Source organism: Bubalus bubalis, chromosome 4 (genome assembly GCF_019923935.1).
Source record: "Bubalus bubalis isolate 160015118507 breed Murrah chromosome 4, NDDB_SH_1, whole genome shotgun sequence".
In the NCBI taxonomy this organism is placed as follows: domain Eukaryota; kingdom Metazoa; phylum Chordata; class Mammalia; order Artiodactyla; family Bovidae; genus Bubalus; species Bubalus bubalis.
The window spans coordinates 1,217,086-1,241,595 of NC_059160.1; the positions used below are offsets into that span (position 1 = coordinate 1,217,086).

General features: G+C 50.0%; 2 long non-coding RNA genes across 5 annotated transcripts; one reads left to right on the forward strand and one right to left on the reverse strand.

Moving 5' to 3' along the window:
• Positions 1–14,237: 14,237 nt before the first annotated feature.
• On the reverse strand, positions 14,238–20,760 carry LOC123333140. Of its 4 annotated transcripts, none has more exons than XR_006550288.2 (4): positions 17,419–17,553; positions 16,732–16,861; positions 15,290–15,374; positions 14,238–15,037 (listed from the first exon to the last, which is right to left on the reverse strand). It is a non-coding gene; the product is annotated as an uncharacterized LOC123333140 (long non-coding RNA). The 4 variants fall into 4 exon arrangements; XR_006550286.2 differs by having other exon boundaries at positions 15,134–15,374; XR_006550287.2 differs by having other exon boundaries at positions 14,238–14,554; positions 14,938–15,374.
• On the forward strand, positions 18,903–23,024 carry LOC123333141. Its single transcript, XR_006550290.2, has 3 exons — positions 18,903–19,024; positions 21,704–21,797; positions 22,458–23,024. It is a non-coding gene; the product is annotated as an uncharacterized LOC123333141 (long non-coding RNA).
• Positions 23,025–24,510: the final 1,486 nt, after the last annotated feature.

Genomic DNA, 24,510 nt, shown 5'->3' on the forward strand with positions numbered 1-24,510 from the left:
CATCTGAAAGCAGAGTTCCAAAGAATAGCAAGAAGAGATAAGAAAGCTTTCTTCAGCGATCAATGCAAAGAAATAGAGGAAAACAACAGAATGGGAAACACTGGAGATCTCTTCAAGAAAATTAGAGATACCAAGGGAACATTTCATGCAAAGATGGGCTCGATGAAGGACAGAAATGGTATAACAGAAGCAGAAGATATTAAAAGAGATGGCAAGAATACACAGAAGAACTGTACAAAAAAGATCGTCATGACCCAGATAATCACGAGGGTGTGATCACTCATCTACAGCCAGACATCCTGGAATGTGAAGTCAAGTAGGCCTTAGAAAGCATCACTACGAACAAAGCTAGTGGAGGTGATGGAATTCCAGTTGAGCTATTTCAAATCCTGAAAGATGATGCTGTGAAAGTGCTGCACTCAATATGCCAGCAAATTTGGAAAACTCAGCAGTGGCCACAGGACTGGAAAAGGTCAGTTTTCATTCCAATCCCAAAGAAAGGCAATGCCAAAGAATGCTCAAACTACCACACAATTGCACTCATCTCATATGCTAGTAAAGTAATGCTCAAAATTCTCCAAGCCAGGCTTCAGCAATACGTGAACTGTGAACTTCCTGATGTTCAAGCTGATTTTAGAAAAGGCAGAGTAACCAGAGATCAAATTGCCAACATCCACTGGATCATGGAAAAAGCAAGAGAGTTCCAGAAAAACATCTATTTCTGCTTTATTGACTATGCCAAAGCCTTTGACTGTGTGGATCACAATAAACTGTGGAAAATTCTGAAAGAGATGGGAATACCAGACCGCCTGATCTGCCTCTTGAGAACTCTGTATGCAGGTCAGGAAGCAACAGTTAGAATTGTACATGGAACAACAGACTGGCTCCAAATAGGAAAAGGAATACGTCAAGGCTGTATATTGTCACCCTGTTTATTTAACTTATATGCAGAGTACATCATGAGAAAGGCTGGGCTGGAAGAAGCAAAATTGGAATCAAGATTGCTGGGAGAAATATCAATAACCTCAGATATGCAGATCAGATCAGATCAGATCAGTCGCTCAGTCATGTCCAACTCTTTGCGACCCCATGAATCGCAGCACGCCAGGCCTCCCTGTCCATCACCAACTCCCGGAGTTCACCCAGACTCACGTCATCGAGTCAGTGATGCCATCCAGCCATCTCATCCTCTGTCATCCCCTTCTCCTCCTGCCCCCAATCCCTCCCAGCATCAGAGTCTTCCAATGAGTCTACTCTTCCCATGAGGTGGCCAAAGTACTAGAGTTTCAGCTTTAGCATCATTCCTTCCAAAGAAATCCCAGGGCTGATCTCCTTCACAATGGACTGGTTGGATCTCCTTGCAATCCAAGGGACTCTCAAGAGTCTTCTCCAACACCTCAGTTCAAAAGCATCAATTCTTCGGCGCTCAGGTTTCTTCACAGTCCAACTCTCACATCCATACATGACCACTGGAAAAACCATAGCCTTGACTAGACGAACTTTTGTTGGCAAAGTAATGTCTCTGCTTTTGAATATGCTATCTAGGTTGGTCATAACTTTCCTTCCAAGGAATAAGAGTCTTTTAATCTCATGGCTGCAGTCACCATTTGCAGTGATTTTGGAGCCCAGAAAAATAAAGTCTGACACTGTTTCCACTGTTTCCCCATCTATTTCCCGTGAAGTGATGGGACTGGATGCCATGATCTTAGTTTTCTGAATGTTGAGCTTTAAGCCAACTTTTTCACTCTCCACTTTCACTTTCATCAAGAGGCTTTTTAGTTCCTCTTCGCTTTCTGCCATAAGGGTGGTGTCATCTGCATATCTGAGGTTATTGATGTTTCTCCCGGCAATCTTGATTCCAGCTTGTGTTTCTTCCAGTCCAGTGTTTCTCATGATGTACTCTGCATATAAGTTAAACAAGCAAGGTGACAATATACAGCCTTGACGTACTCCTTTTCCTATTTGGAACCAGTCTGTTGTTCCATGTCCAGTTCTAAATGTTGCTTCCTGACCTGCATACAAATTTCTCAAGAGACAGATCAGGTGGTCTGGTATTCCCATCTCTTTCAGAATTTTCCACAGTTTATTGTGATCCACACAGTCAAAGGCTTTGGCATAGTCAATAAAGCAGAAATAGATATGCAGATGACACCACCCTTATGGCAGAAAGCAAAGAGGAACTAAAAAGCCTCTTGATGAAAGTGAAAGAGGAGAGCGAAAAAGTTGGCTTAAAGCTCAATATTCAGAAAACTAAGATCATGGCATCCGGTCCCATCACTTCATGGGAAATAGATGGGGAAACAGTGTCAGACTTTATTTTTTGTGGCTCCAAAATCACTGCAGATGGTGACTGCAGCCATGAAATTAAAAGACAGTTACTCCTTGGAAGGAAAGTTATGACCAACCTAGATAATATATTGAAAAGCAGAGACATTACTTTGCCAACAAAGGTCTGTCTAGTCAAGGCTATGGTTTCTCCTGTGGTCATGTATGGATGTGAGAGTTGGACTGTGAAGAAAGCTGAGTGCCGAAGAATTGATGCTTTTGAACTGTGGTGTTGGAGAAGACTCTTGAGAGTCCCTTGGACTGCAAGGATCCAACCAGTCCATTGTGAAGGAGATCAGCCCTGGGATTTCTTTGGAAGGAATGATGCTAAAGCTGAAACTCCAGTACTTTGCCACCTCATGGGAAGAGTTGACTCATTGGAAAAGACTCTGATGCTGGGAGGGATTGGGGGCAGGAGGGGAAGGGGACGACAGAGGATGAGATGGCTGGATGACATCACCAACTCGATGGATGTGAGTCTGGGTGAACTCTAGGAGTTGGTGATGGACAGGGAGGCCTGTCGTGCTGCAGTTCATGGGGTCGCAAAGAGTCAGACACCACTGAGTGACTGAACTGAACTGAAATCAGTGGGATGAAAATTAGGTAATGAGGGGTTTCCCAGGTGGCGCTGGTGGTAAAGAACCCACCTGCCAATGCAGGAGACACATGAGATGTGGGTTTGATTCCTGGGTCAGGAAGATCCCCTGGAAGAGGGCATGGCAACCCACTCCAGTATTCTTGCCTGGGGAATCCCATGGATAGAGGAGCCTGGCGGGCCACAGTCCATGGGGTTGCAAAGAGTCAGGCACGACTGAGCGAGTAACACACACACACACACGCGTGTGCACACACACTATGTAGTTCAATATTCTGAGGGAATAAACCAAGTGAACAGACCACAGAACACAATCCTATCCCCCCTCAACAAGACCCCTTCCCACCAACTAGAACAGGCTCAGCTCAGGTGCCCGAGAGCCCCCAGTGCTTCCAATGCACGGCGGGGCAGCCAGTGGGCACTCTGCTTCCGTCCAGACACTCTGTCCTGCTCCAAGGGCTCTGCCAGATACTGCTGGAACTCCAGGGGTTGAGGCCCAGGTCTCTGCAGCCTGCAAGTGGCTGCCCTCTGACCATGCAATGGCTCGGGGTGGGGCGTCTGTGTATCTCAGCCCATCCTCTGGAGAAGTCCACCAAAGACCACCAAGACCCGGAAGTGGGACATTTGCTGGGGACCCTGGGGGCCTGGGCACCTGGAGAGGACCTCCCCACCTCCTCCATGCACACAAAGATTGAAGACAGGAGGAGGAGGGGAGGTGGGGGACGCCACAGTCCTGGATGGACAGGTGCTGTGACCTGGGGTCCCTGGGCATGGGAGGAGCCATAGTGGGCAGGAGTGGTGGGGGGGAGGAGGGTGCTGGGGTCAGGGCAGTGTGAGATAAAATGTGAGCCACCAAGGAAACACTTGCCTTTGAGAATCCTGAAATCCTAAAGTGGGTTTATTAACTCTGCCAGCAGTCTAATGAGCCCTGTGCAATACAGGAATGCAAACAGATGTGAACCATCAACCTCAGCCCACAAAGCAAGCAGAGACCCTGGAAACTTGCTCAAAAATACCACTTTCAGTAAGGCCCTGGGGTCAAATGGCTTTGCAGCTGAAATCTACTGAATCACTGGTTATGAATCACTGCCATGTCATGGAAAACAGTAAGAAATGCCAGATTACACATTTAGAAACCAGTGTAATGCCCACGCCTTAAAAAATAATACACTAATTGTGATATCGATGTCAAAGATTCTAAGCGATGGGTTAGCAAATAGAACATGGAACTGCATCGAAAGACTAGAACAGTGTAACAATGTAGGGTTTATTGTAGAAACTAAATATCATTTAATGTCAGGCTACTCGTCACATTCACCCATTCTATAGAGAAATTAGATGAAAAATAAAATTTTATCCAAAAGGCTTGTAAAGAATTTTAGTAGATCTGAAAGCATCCTTAATAATTGCTATATAATATACAAATTCAAAGAAAATTTTGAATGCAATTGAAAGTACTTACCAAAAGCAACAGCAAATATGATTTTAACAGAAAAAAACCTTAAAATCGCTTCAATAAATGCCAGGAACCAGTTATTAATCCTGGTAGTCACATTGAGTGAGCTTAGTATGAACACATTAAGAGAAGTACGTTTTGTGTGTATGCTCAGTTGCTAAGTCATGGTCTATTCTTTGCCACCCCGTGGACTATATCCCACGAGCTCCTCTGTCCGTGGGAGTCTCCAGGCGAGAATACTGGAGTTGGTGGCCATTCCCTTCTCCAGGGGATTTTCCCAACCCAGGGATCAAACCCACATCTCCTCTGTCTCCTGCTTTGGCAGGCAGATTCTTTACCACTGAGCCACCTGGGAAGCTCAGAAGTACATTTCAGGAGTACTTTAAAGAATAGGAAAGGAAAATTCTTAATAGCAACAACAAAAATGCTTGCTCATTTTACAACTGCCTACTTAGAAAACCAAGAAAATAGAAAAATATCTTCTAGAATTAAGGTAAGCTAATGAATTGATTCTACACGCAGGCCCCTACAAATGGATAATGTATCTAATTCAGAATTTGATAGAAAATAAAAACTCCTTGGGAATCTATTCAGAAACATTATCACGGGGCCAGCAGGAATGAAGTTTGAAATTTTGTGGAAAGACAGAGAAGATGTGGTGCTTCTGGTCCTGGGTCTGGGGGAGTGATCATCTACACCCCATCTATCCCTCTAAGCACTATTCTGAAACCCCAACCCAGTGCCTGGGGCACCACCTGAAGACTCTGAAAGTCTGTGTCTGCAGGCAGACTGGGGAGGAAAACCAGAACTCAGAGGGTGGCCAAGACACTGGTGAGTCCTCTCCCTGACTCTGCGTACCCTTCAGCGTCTCCAGGCCTGAACCCAGTGCAGGTGGGAACCCAGACAAGGGTCGGGTGCTGATGCAGGGCCCAGGAGAGCCTGTGATCCTTCTTCAAGGATAGATAAGATGGGGGCGAGGCTTCCTCCCACTTTGGTTCTGAAGGTGGTACAGCCGGGGGGCGTGTGCAGCCTCAGGCCTCAGGGCTGAGCACACAAGGGAGCCTCCGGGAACCAGAAAGGGCTGGAGACCCTGCAGAAAGAGATGGAATTGAAATGGTTCAAATAACTCCAAGCAAGGAGGAAAGGACAAACAGAGGAAAGAAAGATAGTTGGAACAAACAGAAAACCAATAATAAAACAGTAGCTATACATCTACAAACATACATACTGTTTTGAATGGCAAATTGTTTAAATAGCCTGACAGACGTTATTGAAATGGATGGGAAAGTTTGACCCAACCATACAGGATCCACAAGAAACTCCTTTCAAACAAATGCCACATTCAGTTCTGAAGCGAAAGGACAGAGAACGCATAACATGGAAACAAACCAAAAGAAAGCTGAACGGAGCGGCTCCATTAACGTCAAACAAGGTGAACCTCAAAGGAAGCAGAAACAAGACGGGAGTGAAGGGTGCCTGTCGTGAGGACAGAGGTCAACTCACCAAGAAATGCCAGCGGCACGAAACGTGTGTGCGCCGAAAACACGCTGCAAGATAAACAGAACCAAGAGGTAAGTGGACTCATTCACAGCTTTAACTGAAGGCTTCAGCATCCTCTTCTCGGGAGGGTGTTGACAGGCCTTGTACGCAGAGCTGCAGAGACTGAAGGAGACCTGAGTCACAGCACCAGCCAATTGGGCTCAGCTGACGGCTGGAGGACAGACCCCTTCCCCCAGCAGAACACACTCCTTCCCGTGTACACGGAACGTTCACCACGACAGACCACGTCCAGGCTTATGAAACAAGCCTTTAGTTCAGTTCAGTTCAGTCGCTCAGTCATGTCCGACTCTCTTCGACCCCATGAACTGCAGCACGCCAGGCCTCCCTGTCCATCACCAACTCCTGGAGTTCACTGAGACTCACGTCCATCAAGTCAGGGATGCCGTCCAGCCATCTCATCCTCTGTCGTCCCCTTCTCCTCCTGCCCCCAATCCCTCCCAGCATCAGAGTCTTTTCCAATGAGTCAACTCTTCGCATGAGGTGGCCAAAGTACTGGAGTTTCAGCTTTAGCTTAACGCCATGTAAATAGAGACAAACATACCAAGTATGCCCTCTGACCATAAAGGAATTAAATTTTCAGTAGCAGAAAAGTAATAGGAATGTGTCTAAATGTTTGGAAACTGAATAACCCACTTCTAAATAATCTGTAGGTCAGGAGACAGCCCCAGTGGGAGTTTGAAGATATTTGAACTAAACAAATGTGAAAATGTGCCATATCACAATTTGTAGAATACAGCAGAAGGAGCTCTTACGAGGAGATTTACAGAATTAATCACTTACACTGAGAAGCTAATGAGTCTAATGTTAATGTTTTTACTTTAAGAAATTAGAAAAAATGAGCAAGGGAATCAAAAGCAATAAAATGAAAAAAATAATAAGGATAAGTGATATTTCAGTATTCTGGCAATAAACAACCGATATCCAAAATTAATAAAACAATGCCATTTACAATAGCTTAAAAATGAGATACTTAGGGGAAAAGCTAACAAAACATGTATAGAATCTTTGTGCAGAAAATTGCAAAATGCTGATGATAGTAATCAAAGAAGATCTAGCAGAGAGACATATCATGTCAACAGAGTGAAAGTTTCAGAAAAGTGCCAGATTTCCCCGAATTTATTTACGAATTTAAATTAAGTTAAAACTCCAGCACAGTTGTTTTGTAGACATAGAGAAGCTGATTGTAAAATTTACTTAGAAAGACAAAGAAACTTGAACTAGCCCAAACAAAAAAAATAAACTTGGCATTAAACTAACATATTGTTAAGACCAGCTTCAAGCCACAGTAATCAGGACCTTATATTCATGAAGAGATAAATACACGGATCAATGGGCCACCTGGTATGAAGAGCCCACTCATTTGGAAAAAGACTCTCATGCAGGAAGTGATTGAGGGCGAAAGGAGGAGGGGGTGGCAGAGGATGAAACGTTAGCTGGCATCACCAACTTAGGGGACATGAATTTGAACAGACTCTGAGAGACAGTGATGGACAGGAAAGCCCGGCACACTGGAGACCATAGGGTCACAGAGAGCAGGACGCAGCTTAGCCACTGAACAACGAGACGGAGGCTCAGAACACAGAGCCTAGAAGGGCTTACAAGAGGGGGCCAGGTGATTTTTAATACGGTCACCAAGACAAGTCAGCGGAAGAGAATAGTCTTTCCAGAAAAGATGTTGGAAAATTGGATCTCCATTTACCAAAAAAGTCACCTTTGGCTTAAATCTCACTCTTATGCAAACGCTGACCCCAAATGAGCCTCAGTTCTAAATGTAATGTGTAAGCTACACACTTTTTGAAAGAAAGCATAGCAGAAAATCTTGTGACCTGGCTCCAAGAGCACAATACATAAATGGAAAAAAAAAAAACCCACTAAAAATTGGAAATGGTCAACTTAATATTTGTACTTACAGGAAGGAAAGTTATGACCAACCTAGAGAGCATATTGAAAAGCAGAGACATTACTTTGCCAACAAAGGTCCATCTAGTCAAGGCTATGTTTTTCCAGTGGTCATGTATGGATGTGAGAGTTCGACTATAAAGAAAGCTGAGTGGTGAAGAATTGATGCTTTTGAGTTGTGGTGCTGGAGAAGACTCTTGAGAGCCCCTTGGACTGCAAGGAGATCCAACCTGTGCATCCTAAGGGAAATCAGTCCTGGGTGTTCATTGGAAGGACTGATGTTGAAGCTGAAACTCCAATACTTTAGCCACCAGATGCAAAGAGCTGACTCATTTGGAAAGACCCAGATGCTGGGAAAGATTGAGGGTGGGAGGAGAAGGGAACAAAGGAGGATGAGATGGTTGGATGGCATCACCGAATCAATGGACATGGTTTGGGTGGACTCTGGGAGGTGGTGATGGACAGGGAGGCCTGGCGTGCTGTGATTCATGGGGTTGCAAATAGTCGGACACGACTGAGCGACTGAACTGAACTGAACAAGTATTCACCCCAGAGAGACGGAACTCACCGTCTGTGTAAAGAGTGTGCACCAATGTTAAGGGCGACCCTATTCATAGCCAAACACGGGAAAGAATGCAAACGTCTTTTGGCAGGAGCACCAGGATCCACACTGGATACAGCTGAGCGATAGGATAGCAGAGTGGAATACGACAGAATCCGGGCCATGGAATTGCCCTGTAGGAGAGGACTCGGTGTGAACGAACGGAACACAGACGCACACACCAGGAGGTGGGGTCTCCGAGGGACCGTGTGGGTGAAAGGAACTACCTCGACAGGCCCCCCATGCAGTGACTCTCTCTTCATGACATCCGGGTGGCAGACACATGGGGCTGCAGGAGAGAGCAGGGCTGCCTCTTCAGGAGCCAGACGGGGTGTGACTGACCAGGGAATCCCGGGAGGGACACGGTGGGACGGAATTCCCTCCCGGTAGATGATTGGATCCAGACACGTGCTGAAACTCGTGAGTGTCCACACGTGCCCTCTAAAGTCCATTGTACCATATGGGAACTTTAAAAAGAATAAAATAAAACAGAAGCACCAGCCCACAAACTGTTCTTAAAAAGTCTAAACGAATCGAAAGAGACAGCAAGCTCTCCATAGAATAGCTCAATATCATCTCATCATATAAATTAATAACTTAATTAAAATGTCAGTAAACCAAAACATGGGGCTTCCCAGGTAGCTCAGCAGTGAAGAACCTGCCTGAGATGTGGATTTAGGTTCAATTCCTGAGTTGGGACGATATCCTGGAGGAAGGCAGGGCAACCCACTCCAGTGTTCTTGCCTGGAGAATCCCATGGACAGAGGAGCCTGGCGGGCTGCAGTACATGGGGTCGCAAAGAGTCAGACAGGACTGAAGGGACTTAGCACACACTCAAGCCAAAAAGTCATGTCGAAACTGAGAAATTTAAAAATAGAATAATAACTGAAGGAGTTTGAAGGAAATAAGACACAGAAATTAATGAACTTGAAAATGAAAATTAACGGAATCAAATGGAAGTTCTTTGAGCAGCTCATCAGGACTGCACATTTCCTCAAGACGGATGAAGACGGAAGGGCTGAACCACAGTGTACATTTAGGAGGGAAAAGCGATCGTAACTTCAGGAAGCAGCCAGGATTAAAAAGATAACAGTATGGATAATTTAGCACCAATAAATTTTAAAAATTAGGTGAAATAGATAAATTACAAGAAAGACAACAGATCTAATTGAAGCAGAGGAAAGAAAAAAAACATTAATTCTCACATTGCCATTTAGGGACACAGATGAAAAATTCCTCCATCAAAGAAAGTACGACACCCAACTTTTTAAAAGGCAAATACTACCAAATTTTTGTGGAACAAAACACACGTTTTCCATCCCATACACAGTGAGCATTCACTAAATCATTTTAAGAGGCTTGTACGATCTTAATAGTAGATAAACTCTGATCTCAAACAAAAACATCATGAGAAAAGTATGAATGCGTCAAAATCACCCATAAATACAGACACAACGGTCTTAGTGAACAAGGAGAATGCAACAGCGCATGAAAGAGGAAATGTTACCTACTAAACTGGGCTTATCCAGGGGTGCGAGAGAATGTTAGCTGTAGAAATCAGCCTCTGTATCTCTTCACATGAATAAATTAAAGGAGCAAAATGATACCTTTTCTCAATTGATTCAGTTAAACTGTCTGATAAAGGTAAATGTTTAAATACCAAAAGCATCTAATAATATTAAAAATTAAAGTACCAGCAATAATCTAAGAATACACACATAAGATATTCTTGGAGAAAATTATAAAATCTCTGAAAAAATTAATGAGAGATAAAAATTGGGAAAGATAAACCATATACATAGACTGTGGGATATTATTATAAAAATATTGATTTCCCTGGAATTAAATTATAAAATAGATTCAGTTCCAGTGAAAATTCTGGCAAATTTTTCTATTCTTTCTTTTTCTTTTCTTTCTAAGGAGAAGAGTCCTGATCAATTGCTTTTAAATAGAACCAAATAGAGTCTAGAAACAGAACCTGTGTGCGTCTCTTAATAAAAGGGAGAAATAGAAATGTCAGATATTTCAACAAATAATCCTGGTTATTCTCATCCCCCAAAAAAGTGGAGTTTGATCCCAATTCATACCATGTACAAAAATGAATTCTGTTTGAATTAAAGACCAAAATATCAAAGATAAACTAGGGCATTTTAGAAGTCAATACAGAGGAATAATTTTATGGCCTTGGGGTAGGAAAGTATTTCTTAAAACAGAAAAAGCAACAATGAAGAAGCAAGAGACTTAAGATTTTAATGCTGATGAAACAAAGCAGCCTCCAGCAGCTGACACCACAAAGTCAGGGAGGGAACAAGCAGCAAGGTGGCAGAAATCATTGCGAAACGCGGGCCTGGTGGTGCATCGGGGAGCAGAACGTGAGACCCTCCGCACGTCAGGAAGCAGAGAAGAAAGTGGGCCAAACAGAGGGCAGGGAGAGCCTGGAAGATGCGTGCACGCCCGAGACAACGCTCAGCATTCTACGTAAGCGGGACAGTGCAGAGTGACGTGAGACCCAACACACACGTGCACGCACCCACCAGCGCGCACACGCGTGCACACAACAGCACGTGGCCACGCACACCAGGAGGGCACCTGTGCGTGGCGCTCCCTGAGGCTGTTGGGAAGAGGGAGGCGTCAGCTCCTCGAGCCGGCCTGGCTTCACCTTGCGCCGGGATCACACATCTCCTGCAGGCCGGCAGGTCCGCTTCTCAGACTGGAGCATCTAGACTGTGCAGTGTTCACACGTACAGCTAGAGACGCGTGTGAGAATGCACACAGCTGTGCTGTCCACGGCACCAAAGTCCGAGAGGATTTCACTGCTGCTGGCAGGAGGCGGATGTCTCGCATGGAGCACACCCATAAACGTAACATCACGTTGTGCTGAAAATGAGTGAATTTCAGCTGCACACATCGAACACGGATGGTTCTCAAAAGCAAGCTCTTGGAACAACAACAAAATAAGGCATAGAGTACATTCAGTATCGTTCCTTTTATAGAGAGTTCAAAACAAGGTAAAGCTAAATTATATGTTATTTACAGACGTGAGTCACGTGTGTCAAACACTCTTATCTCAAAAGTGGGATGATTAAGGCAACACAGGTTAGATTTTATTTTTGTAAAGAGGCAGCAGCAGCTACGACCACTGAGGGCTTCGGAAGCTGTAAAGTCCTGGGAATGGTCTCTTTTCTGGGCCCGGAGGTGGCTGCGGTGCAATCAGACATCATGATTGGTGCTTAGCTCAGAACGGCCCTGAGCAGAGGCGGAGTCTCAGAGCAGGGGCTGTTCTGAGTCCCAGGGCTGGAGGAGGAGCGGGAGGGTGGTGAGGCTGCAGGGAGGGCGTGGGGCCGTGGGAAGAGGAGGATCTAGGGCCTGGACCACCCCCTGCGTTAACTCCCCCACCGTGGTGGTCGTCCCAGCGCAAATGTAGCAAGACCCAGGTTTCCTGAGTTAAAACCGTGATGGTTTATTTAGAAACGCAAGGCGGGGTCAGATCAAGCCCCGTGGTCCGGCTGTCCTGGCGGGTGTGGAGCCTGGTCACTGCCTCGGCTGGACAGGCAGAGCCCCGGCCATCAGAGCTCCTGCGAGGGGCCCGGGGCAGGCGGGGTGCGGACGGCTGCAGGCCAGCGCCGAGTGCCGTGTCCGGAGCTTGGCAGGTACTTGTTGTCCTCACTGCCAGGGGAGAGGTGGGGGGCTGCTCCGGGTGGTGGGGGGTGGCCTCCCACACCCAGTCTCCCTCCACAGCCCCTCCTGGAATCGCGTCTTGATGAGCGCGTGACAGCAGAGCTGCGCTGAGGGAGCCGCCCCGTGGGTCTCGCCAGGGGTGTGGGCCATTCTCCCATTCCCCGAGGTCTCTGGAGGCGGCAGGGAGACGGTCAGGAGGGTCCCCGGGGTCGCCTGGCTGGACCTGGCCGCAGAGGCAGAGCAGCGGGAGCAGGCCGGTCTAAGGACGGCCCGCTGGCTGCGCCTCAAGACGGAGGGGCCCAGGAGGCCCAGGGTGGGGGCCACAGGCCACCTGGGGGACGAGGGCTGCAGGTCTCATCCACGTGCCTGCGTCCTGGTTACTGGGGACTCGCGGGAGGGGCCGCAGAGCAGGTGTGCGCAGTCAGGAAGCCCAGGCGTGTGCATGCACACCTGTGTGGGCCTGTGCCCTGCCTGGACCCCCGCCTGCAGACGTGGGCTGGAGAGGCAGATACACCCTAAAAGTAAGAGTTGCAGTGCCCACACCCCGAGTGCTCACAGCCCTGTGAGACTCTCACCTCCCACAGCTCAGGACCTGGCCCCTGGTTCCACGAAACGCAGCCTCCAGGGGCCAGGGCCCCACCCAGGTCCATGTGGGAAACCATTTTGGCAGATGTCTCACTCCAGTTCACCAAGTTATCTTGAAGCTGAGGAGCCCACCTCACCCTGATCACTCAGGACTGACTGGGACGAGGGGACAGAGACCCTGTCACTGGCCGCTGGCTGTTTTCTGAGACGTGGATGGAGTGAGCATCTCTGGGCGGCCGAGGCGGGTCTCCCTGCAACAGGTGGCCTGAGACGCCTGGCAATCCTGGTTTAGTGCTTATGCAAGGGCAAACCTGCTTCCTTTCTCTAGAACCGATTTGGAGAGGTTTTCTGGGTTGGGGGAAGATTCTGATTTTTTAAAAAATAATATTTCCCCAACAAGCTGAGTGCCTGTGTGTGTGCCCGTGTGTAAGAGAGCGTGCATGTGAGGGCAGGTTAGGGGCACAGCAGCCACGCTGGCCCCGCACACCCTCCCTGGCCTTGAGCTTTGGTCACAGGAGGAGGGCGGCAGTTAAAGACTCAGGGCCTACGTGGGGAGCAGGTTTGCAGGGGAGGCCCAGCATGCCCAGAAGCTCCCAGAAGGTGAGCCAGGGAGAGACTCCAGCACCCTGATGCCTGTGCCAACCCTGGGCCTGCCCTGGCGCTCTCAGCAGTGAGTATTATTTAATGAACTCTTGAGAGCGTGCCCTCAAACAGTGCGTTTTATTGTGAACATCTCAGTGTTTGCTTATATTCATTCAGCTTCGAGTATTCAGTGCTTCAAGAAAAGCAATTTCAAAATAGATTGGAAAAAAAAAAAAGATAGCCCTGATCCTGGGCCTGAGAGGATAAAAGGGAAGAAGGCCAAGGAAAGCAAGAATAAAGACCTCAGAAGCGGCTCTGAATTCACGGCTCTGTTTGTAGCAGCACTCAGGCTTTCGGGAGAAATTACCACCTATTTCAAGCACACAAGAAGGAATCAAGAAAAACGCAACAGGTACGTCGGTGCTCACTGCCACGGGACGCCTTTGGTCATATTTGCTTCTGGTTCTCAGGAAGAGAGCTGTTTTTAGAGGAAACAAACTCCTGTGAAGCTGACTCCTGTTCTTTTGCTCTGAGCTTTATACTCCACCCCGTCTCTACAACTTTTATTATCTTTTAATGCTTCACTTTTTAAAATGGCTTCTTTGGGACTTCCTCTTGCGTTAGACGCCGCATGTGAGATCGGTCGCTTTAACCCTGTGTGCTGCGTCTCGCTCATCATTAAGCAGTCCTTCGCTCACCCTTTCTTGCGTTGGTTCCCAGCTAATCTTGGTTGTCGTTGCTCAGTCGCTCAGTCGCGTCCGACTCTTTGCGACCCCAGGGACTGCAGCACGCCAGGCTCACTGTCCTTCATTATCTCCCAGAGTTTCTGCAGACTCATGATCGTTGAGCCGGTGATGCCATCCAACCATCTCATCCTCTGTCTCCCCTTCTCCTCCTGCCCTCAATCCCTCCCAGCATCAGGGTCTCTCCAATGAGTCAGCTCTTTGCATCAGGTGGCCAACGTACTGGGGCTTCAGCTTCAGCATCAGCCCTTCCAGTGAATATTCAGGGTTGATTTCCTTTAGGATGGACTGGTATTTTTGGCAGAAGCAATCCTGTTTGTGTGTCCGTGTGACTGTACTTTTAGATTAGTGGTCTTTAAATTTTTAGTTCTTCTTCCTCCGGAATGACTTCAAAAATCTATGAAATGTCTCCAAAGTTTTCAAGTCGAAATCCAGATTTGTTACTGTATGTCTAATGACGTAGAATGTAAACTATGATGCTGGATTTTGTTCACAGGCCACCTCAGAGACACTATGGTTTTGGTTCCAGACTGTTGCAATTAAGTGAATATTAAAATGAAGGGAGTCACATGAATTCTTTTGCTTCCCAGTGTATATAAAAGTTACATTTACACTATACTGTAGCCTATTAGGAATTTTGTAATAGCATTAAGGCTAAAAAAAACCTGTATATTCCTTAATTAAAAATACTTTGTTGCTGAAAAATTTAAGCGTCGTCTCACAGTGCAGGGTGGCCACAGGCCTTCAACTTATTAAAAAAGCAATATCTGTGAAGCACAAGAAAGCAAAGCCCAGTATAAAGAGGCGTGCCTGTGTGTACTCTGCGTGTGCTTTCTGAGAGCTGCGTCTGTCATTTGTGGGGTTTAAGGAAAACATCATAATTGGCGAGGGCAGTCATCATTCTCCAACTTACCTGGCAAATCAAACTAAGCTTATGTCAGAAGAATCTGACTTCAAGTCAGACTTTCAAGGCAAACTTTCTCTGTATGCATTCTGATTCTAAGATGGGTCGTCTGAAAGAGAGAAAGAAAGAGACGGAGACAGAACTTGGGGATGAAGATGGACACGGAGATGGAGGGGAGGAGACTGAAGTCTGCCATCTTTGTCACCTGGGGGACGTGGGTGAGTAAAGTGTTGGCCCTTGAAAGATTTCTTCCCACCACTCTCAGAGGAATCCACCACAGCGAGGCTGGATGGTGCTTCCGTTCTGCTTCGTGAGGAAGCAGCTGCGGCAGGAAAGGAGGAGAGGAGGAGGGCGTCCTCACCAGGTGGCAGCTCGGCATCAGCGGGGACGGCAGATGCACGCACGGACGGCCAGGACCCCACGGACAGTGTGCTGAGGATCTGAGGCTGGAAGATGCATACGAAGGAAAAGTAAATAAGAAATGCAGAGGCCGGGAGGGAAGGGAGACCACTGTTCACATGACTGACTATCTAACAACCTTTAACGCAAGTGTTATCAAAACCCCAGCAAGATTTTTAATAGATATAAAGAATGTTATTTCAAAATGGATAAGAAAAGCCAAGGGACAACTAAAATAGCTAAAAACACTTGAAAAAGAAGAGGGAAGTGGAAGGAATGAGGTGATCCAGCTTCAAGGCTGCACTCACAGTCATGAGACCGTGGTCCCCGCAGACAGACAGACGCGTAGTTAAGGGGACTGGACAGAAAACCTGGGAAGAGACCCATGAAGTGCACCCAGCTGATTCTTGACCAAGGCACAAAAGCAGTTCAAGAGGAAGGTTTATCTTTTAACAAGTGGTGCTGAAGCAGTGAATGACGGCTGCTGCTGCTAAGTCGCTTCCGTCGTGCCCAACTCTGTGTGACCCCATAGACGGCAGCCCACCAGGCTCCCCCGTCCCTGGGATTCTCCAGGCAAGAGCACTGGACTGGGTTGCCATTTCCTTCTCCAATGCATGAAAGTGAAAAATGAAAGTGAAGTCACTCAGTCGTGTCCGACTCATAGTGACCCCATGGACTGCAGCCTACCAGGCTCCTCCATCCATGGGATTTTCCAGTCAAGAGTACTGGAGTGGGGTGCCATTCCCTTCTCTAAGTGAATGACTGCATACCCAAAATGAACTTGACCCAAACCACACGTTTTGTACAAAATTAACCTCGAATGAATGGCAACCCATTCCAGTGTTCTTGCCTGGAGAATCTCCATGAACAGAGGAGCCCGGTGGGCTATGGTCCATGGGAGTCACAAAGAGTCAAACACAAGTGAGAGCCTAAGCACACAGCAACCCAAAACGCATCATGGATTTACCAGTAAAGTATAAAACCGCAAAACTTTTGGGAAAAAGAAGATAAAGTATCTGGAACCTAGGACTAGCTTCCCAGGCAAACAAATTCTTTGATTGACACCAAAAATACAATCTATTAAAAAAAAATGACAAATCGGATGTCTTCAAGATTTACAATTTCACAACTTGAAACACCCTGTTAAGAGGATGAAACCATTAGTTACAGACTGGGAGAAAACATTTGTAAATCACACGCCTAACGAAGTACAAGCATCTAGAATATAAACAAACTCTTAAAGCTCAACACTAAGACACAAACACACCAATCATGTTAGAACACTGGCAAAGACATGAAGAGCCCTTTCACCAGAAAGGACGTACAGATGCCGAGTAAGTGCACGAAAGGGTTTCAACATCATGAACCAGAAGGGAAATGCAAGTTAAAACCACAGTGAGATACCGGATCGGTCAGAATGGCCGAAGACTTGCAACGTGCTGTGTGGACGCCGAGAATCCCGGGCACGTGGCTGGTGTTAATTTAGGATGGTGCAGCCACTCTGGGAAGCAGCATGGCATTCTCTGTTTCTTTCCTATTGAGGTTCAGTTGGTTTACAATATATTAATTTCAGGTGTACAGCATCACGATTCAAATATTTTATTGCTTATACTCCAGCCCCAGTGTCCACGCAGTTGAAGGAGCTCCCAAGCAGGGCTCCCACCAGTCTCCATGTCCCCCGGGGGACCTGTCGCTGGCCCTGCCCCGGCCGCTCCGGGAGGCCCTGCAGGACCAGCAGGTGGGCCTGGGCCCCGGGTCTCGTCAAATTACTGCTTCTGCCCTGGGTCCTGGAATGTGTAAGATTTGTGTGCATCCTTCAAGCATGGGGTCTCTATTTCCTACAACCTCACGACTTTCTTGAAAGTAAACTCTGCTGGCTTCAGAGATAAACAGTCTGGAGGCTCAACTTCCCAGTGCGGGACCCCAGGGCCGAGGAGCCCAACGTGGATCTGAGACCCCTTGGTCAGAGGGGAGAACCTCTGTAATCGTGATTATTCTAGGGATTTGGGGTCGCTCACCCAGGGCTCTGGGATTTGACTCTACCCTGACTCCACCCCTCCTACCCGCCTTGGTGTGGTTCCTTCTTTATACCTTTAGTTATAGAAGATCAGTCCTGGTAGGTTCCAGTCTTTTTCATCAACAGTTGTTCTGTAAATAGTGTATTTGTGTGTGCCCATGAGAGGAGGTGAATTCAGCGTCTTTGTACTCCACCATCTTGGAAACTCAGCTTCATTAAAGAACTGAATGTACAATTATCCTAGGACCTCAAGATTGCATCCCTGGACATTTATCCCAGAGAAATAAAGACTTCACACCCAAACCTGTCACAGAAGCTCTATTTATATTTGCCAAAAGCTGAAGGCCACCCAAATGCCTCTCTATGCTTGTTGAGGTCACAAGCAAAGCTGAAGGTCTTTTGGGATCAAGCTGGAAGAGCAATCCAGACTTCCCTCACTCAGCCACTTCCCTGAACTCATCAAGATGGAAGTGAGAACACTTGGGTCCCATCTCACCTTGATAACACTGGCCACGAGCATTTGAGGGCGTCATAACCCCTCTGGGATCAGCTTCCTCGTCTGTAAAATGGTGTTGTGTGTGCGCTCAGCTGCTCAGGCACGTGTGACTCTGTGCGACCCACGGACTGTAGCCCACCAGGCTCCTCTGTCCATGGGATCTCCTGGGCAGGAATACTGGAGTGTGTTGTCATTTCCTCCTCCAGGGGATCTTCCCGACCCAGGGATCAAACCCACGTCTCATTCGCCTCCTGCTTTGGCAGTGAGCTTCTTTACTGCTGAGCCATCGGGAAGCCCCAGGTGGTGCTAATATGGCTTAAGTCTCAGAAGCGAAGATAACCGGTAAGCAAGGCTTTTGTGAACTTAGAAGGGCCCCGTGTCTGTAGCTTCCTTCCTCAGGGTGAGGACGATGCAATGGCTTGCAGGCCGGGTCACTGGACACGGCATGTGTCGCGTGAGGCTTCCTTGTCTCTTCTGAGCTTCTCTCCGCTCGTGCTCCTGACCCTCCGCTGGGCCGGAACTGTCACCATGTCAGACCTGCCAGCCCAGCTGCTGCTTGACCTTAGTTAAAAATCTTCAGAGCCTACCTTGACCTTCTCTCAGCTGTCGTCCGCCCATCTAATCTATCGGAAAATTCAGGTCAACTCTGCCTTCAACATACATCAAGGTCCGGGCTGTTTCTCACTCTTTCTGTCACTGCACGCCACCCGGAGCCCCGTCGTTCTTGTCTGGAGTGTCGTGGGCCTCCTGACTGCTGTCCACAGCCCCTCCCTTGAGACCGTGTGACCCTCAGCGTTTTGCTCCCTGTAACAGCAGAAACAGTCCCCCTTCCAGGTCCCAAAGCTCCCCACCTGCCCACAGGAGGTACCCTGGCTCTGTTGAGTGGAGCCCTGGGGGGTGTCAGCTGGCCTCTGTGAATAGAACATTCCGGGTGGACCAGCCTCTTTTCAGAACAAGCAACATCTGTGTTCCTTGAGGCCAGATTGATGGTCTAACTTCACCCCGCCTCATTCCCATGTCCGGGCTGTTAGTCTGGATTTACAGAGCGGTGAGGAGGTGTCCAGAGACGTTTGCAGGTGGCAGCCGGGAGGGTGGAGACGTCCCACCCCCATGTCTCACCCACAGCGTGGTGGGGCTGAGGGTGCCCTGGGGTGGACCAAGGATGGACCGGCGTGGACGCCCGGGTGAGCGCAGACCGGAGGGGTGGGGGGCTCAGTTAGCTCGTCTGCTCCATTGTGTCCAACTCTGCATCCCCAAACCTGAGGGGCAGGGGGGTGGACCGGGATAACGGCCGTCTTCCTGCAGCTGCCAGCCTGGGGCCTGCCTGGGTGGGGAGCAGCCGGACTCCAGCAGGAAGCAGGGGCCAGGAAGGGTCACCGGAGTGACTTCGTGATTCAGCCGGAGCCTCACCGCAGGCGCTCCAACCTGGCCTGAACTGACTCTTCAGGGGACTGAGCAGCAGGGCCCTCTAGACCCAGGTCAGGGGGCGGCTGCACCATCTCCTGGGGCGGTCCTCAGCCTGGCCCTGCCCAGCAGCTGCCCTGTGTCCCTCCATGGGCAGCTCTCTCTGCTGTCAGAGCCAGGCTTCCCACAGACGAGTCACAACATGACGGGTCATCCCCCTGAAGTCACACTGGGGCCAGGCCTCAGGGGTGCTGGCTGAGCTGCAGCTGGGCCCCCTGATCCCGTGTTCCTACAGCCAGAATGCATGGTCCCAGGGCACCTGCCGAGTCTTAGCAGGGCTTCCCCGCCAGCCGGGCTCGCTCTTCACAGGTGGCACGTCTGCCTGGAGCTCCCAGGGCCGAGAGGATGGGCAGGTGCCGCCCGCCACCTGCGTCTCACCTGAGATGCTGAGGCTCTAAAGCGCCCAGCTGATGACACCCCATTTCTGATGCTGATGACATGTCCTGCTGGGGTGCGGTGTGGAGGCAGGCAGGACAGACCCCCAAACTGCCCGAGGCAAATGGGGCTCAGCGTGTGGCAGGTTAGAGAAGCTTGGTCACCTGGATCCCAGCCTGTCCATGTGTGTGCGTGCACACACATGTCACACACACACATGTGAGCACTCCCAGACATTCACACTACAGGCACTCAGCCGTGTGCAGGCAGACTCACACTCACAGGGCACAAAGCTTGCATTCCGAAGAAGGCGGCGCCAGATGGAGGAGGGAGAGGAAAGGAGGTGGGTCCCCGAGAGGCCCCAGGACACCGGACACTAGAGGACAGAGGGACTGAAGTCAAGGAAACTACTTGGGCCCAGACTCACAGAAAACAGAGCGGTGAGGCAGATGCGTTCCTGCAGGGGCCGGAGCCCCAGGACATGGCGAGGAGGGGCCTAATCACTCCACGCAGGGAGCACCTCCTAATGGTCACTGTCCCAAGCGGCCGGTGTCCTGCCACTGGACTTGGGGGTGCCGGACATGGGGGGCCCTGGACTCAGGGAGAGTGCGAGCTGGATGCTGGGGGTGGGCTGCAGTCTCTGTGTTTGGTCCAGACGGCAGGTGCCGGGGGTTAAGGGGGCTGCAGCTCACATCGCCCACCAGCAGTCTTGCAGCAGGCCAGGGAGGAGGCGCGGCGCTCTGTCCCCGGTGATTGTCCTTGTCCTGCGCTCATGCAGTATGCATGCGGCTCGGGCCCGCCACTTAGCAGGCATTTGAGAAGCCGATTGAAAAATCCACTTGTGCGGCTTTTCTGTGAATCTTCATTTTCCCCTTTGCTCGTGGGGGCCCCTGGGGGCAGAGAGTCTGCATTGATTATGGGCGTCTGGGCTCGGGGGACGGTTTCAAGGTCAGGCGAGCCTGCCCACCGCCCATCTCCCCGGGATCGTCACGAGAGTCAATCTCCGGCCTCAGATCCCCACTTGGGAGCTCTCTCAAGCATGAACTATCAAATTATTGTCAATTCCGGCTGATTTTCTAACAGACGATGGGAAAAATTTGCCATCGACTTCATATGTGACTTTTACCCACTTTCTTATTTATTCAGAAATAACAGGGAAAGGTCACGAGCCTGGCACATGCAGTTAGCTCTTTGCTGTTTATTGAGTTTTTATGCTTCGTTTAAAACTGAATTACTGGGGCATCAAGTGAAAATGCATTTATGCCCTTCAGAAAACTCTGTACACAAAAATTAAATTGTATTCTGAGAAGCAGAGAGGGCTGTCTGGGAAGCTCAGAGCGGTAGATTAGGAGATCAGCGTCTGGGAGGGCACGTTCTAATTGTCCACCTGGTCACCGTGCCTTTGCACTCATCTCCTCCTCTTTACCCCCTTCCGGCGGCCTGTCCCCCAGGAGCCCCACTTAGAGGGGTTGCGAGGCTGGACACTAATTAAGGGTTAGGCGGGAAGGCCACAGCAGAGCCCCAGAGCAGTTCTCAGGTTCACTGGACGCTGGACTGTCAGCCCGGGCCCGCCCACGAGTCCCCTTCTGTGGGCTGACAAGTGGGTGTCTCTGGGAGCAGGCAGCCCAGAGGCGACCCTGGTGATGCCAGCTGAACCGGGAAACCTGGGGCGAAGACGGGCTCCCAGGGGAACCTGGCTCTGGGCAAGGGGTCAGCCAGGGCTGATCTGCAGGGAGGCCAAGGAAAGAGATTTCCCCCCAAGCTGGTGTTTGGGAGGAGAGATCAACTTCTGACAGCCTCTGAAAGTGAGAGAGGAGACAGTCCCTCCCACCGAGGGGGTCAGGGTGTAGACTGTGTGTGTGTCTCCGCCCCGCCCCGGCCCCCAGCCCCGGGCAGCCAGCTCCCTCTGGCCCTGATAGGGAGGGGCCAGCAGGAGCCCCGGGGTGTCCTGGCTGCCTCAGCCTGGCTGGAAGGATGCTGACTCAGGCTCGTCATCACATCGTCAACTCTGCTTCTGTTTCCAGAGCCCCGAATGCAGACACCCGAGCTCCTGGACACCAGAGCCCATCTCCAGAGTGGACGAGTCCCCTCTATGGGTGACTGGGCCCCACTGTCCTGGTGCGTGTTTGCAGCACCATCCCTGGTTCTTTGTGCGAAACGTTAAGAAATGTGAGGAAAGTTAACGCCCAAACAGGTCCACCCCATCTGCATGCCTCGTCCTCCTCGGTCAGCTAGAAGGGACCTCAAAGACACACCCGGCCAGACCGTGCGACTTTAGTTTTCCTTCCAGGAAAGCTTACTCTCTCCCAATAATAGGGTGCCTCTGAAGCTGAAGCACTTTTCCAGCCAGGGCGAGGCTATAGCTCCAAGGTTATAAGGGTGTTGCGCGTAAGGGCGGGAAGCGACCTGCTGCTAATGAACCGTCCTGGCTCTGAGACGCTGGCTCCCTCTCAGGCTTCAGTCCATGGAGCACGCTCTGTCCCTGGCTGGGGAATAACAGGTCCCAGTCTGGCCTTTCCAAGGAGCTGTCACTCGAGGTGGTTGGGCCATGTCTGCCCTGCGCTCATGCCCTGGAGCAGAGACTGGCTTGTGTGAGATGCTTGGTCCCCGGCTCCTCAGAGGCTGATGGGGTGACGAGTTATCCCCCTTCACTGCGGGCAGAATCCCATTTAATCCTGGGATGGTGATAGCTAACTAGACATTCAAGACAGCCAGCCCCCTTTCAGACAGGGAAGCAGTTATTCACACACATATAACTCTGGTTCATGCTGTGCACAGAGCAAGTTCAGCAGGAAAATGTAGGACAATTGTGGATGTTGCTGCTGGCGACGATGGGGACGAAGGTGATGTTGACGAGGAGGAGGAGGACTTCATTTCTGCCATCTTGGATTCCACTGGTGGGAAGATGAGTCCCTGAGTCCATCACTTCATGCCCATTCAGACATTATTAAAACTGGCTTTGCTTCTCTTGGGCTTCCCTGGTGGCTCAGCAGGTTAAGAATCCACCTGCAACGCGGGAGACCTGGGTTCTCTCCCTGGGTCGGGAAGATCCCCTGGAGAAGGGAACGGCTTCTCACTCCAGTATTCTGGCCTGGAGAATTCCATGGACTGTGTAGTCCATGGGGTCACAAAGAGTCAGACACGACTGAGCGGCTTCACTCGCTTCCCCTGAGAAAATTCAGATACACTAGGCTGTGGCCTTGACACTCATCTAGTTTGTTTAAATTGAAAAATGAGTCCATATCATCTGATGTCAAACCAGACAAAGATAGTACAAAAAATAAGAAAGAATACTAAAGACCAATGTGTCTCGTGAACTTGGGTGTAAGTCTCCCACAAACACCAGCAAATTGAATCCAGTGGTTTCTAAGGAGCATGATGCACTCTGACCAAGCAGGCTTTATTCCCGGGATGCAAGGCTGGTTCGATATTCAAAAATCAATCCGTGTAATCCCCACAAGGCAGACTGAAGAAGAAAAATCATAGGAGCACATCAATTGCTACATAATTGCATTTGACAAAATGTAACACCTGCTCAACTCATTCACCTTCTTCCTTTTCCTCCCCTTCCCCTCCCCCTTCTCCCCCACCCCTCCCCCTCTCCCCCACCCCCTACCCCGTCCTCTCCCCCACCCCTCCCCCTCTCCCCCGCCCCCTCGTCCCCCACCCCCCCAGCCTCTGGCACCCTGACACCATCCGCACCTCCTGGGAGCCACAGGCGCCCTCCCCACCCTCTCCAAGTTCCATGGGCTCTTCCCCTCTCCCGGTGGAGGCTGTAAACCTCCCCTCTGCTCAGTCTTCCTGGGGGACTTCCTGCCATCCTGTAGTCAGGATAGCTTTCATCAGACATTTTCTGTCTTTCCTCTAGAATCTTACGTCCTCGAGGGCAGAGTCTGGGGGGGTTTTTGCTATGCATTCCCAGTGCTAGGAAGGTGCTGCACAGAGTGAGTGCCTCCTGCATACTTGAGGTCCGCAGGGATGGTCGCTGGCTTGTTTCCTTGATTTAGTCCACCCCACACGCCCAAAGAGCTTTCTCTTCTCTCTAAAGGTGTCAGAGCTTCAAAGCAGAAACGCTCCACCCTGCCGAGACTGTTGCTAGTGTATCTTAAGAGCGTCCTCCCATCAGGGGACGGCTTCTCCTGGAGGAGCTGGGCGTTCACGCCCTTGCGCTGTGCTGTGGATTTTAATTATGCGGCTTTAATTCGTGTGTCAGGGAGGAGAGGATGGGAGGGACTGGCAGGCACCGTTCTTCCGTCCTTTCAAAGAGCAGGAAACCTCCTCGCAGCCGACACTGCTCAACAGGGGTGAAGCTGGCAGGCACAGACTTGAAGCGGGAGGGGCTGCGGCTCCAGCCTGTTGACCCCCTTTGGCTCCTTGTCAGGCAGACGTGGCTGGAGCAAGATCAGGGCAGCGGCGACAGGGGCCTGGCCACCGCTTCGGGGACGGGGGACAGGCTGTGGACCCTGGGTGTCAGCGGGCCCTGCAGGCGGGATGCAGGCTGGCGGCCCCTCTTTGAACCCGCCCTCAGCAGACAGATGCCGGGGTGGAGGCGCCCGCATACCCCACCCTCCACCTTCTTGCCCTTCGTAGCCTGCCCAGCACTGACCCTCCGCATGCACCCAGGGTCCTGTCACCTTGCCGGGGTCCTCCCTGCAGTCATCCTCCTCACACAGGCCCGGGGATCTGCCCCATGTGTGTGGGGTCTGGGACCCCACTTGGCAGGAATGGGGAGGAACAAAGTTGGGGGACTCCTGCCCGCAGAGGATGGAGAGAAGTGAGGAGGCCGCTCACCCCACCTTGTGTGAAGCGCAGGGGGACTTGTGAGCGGGTC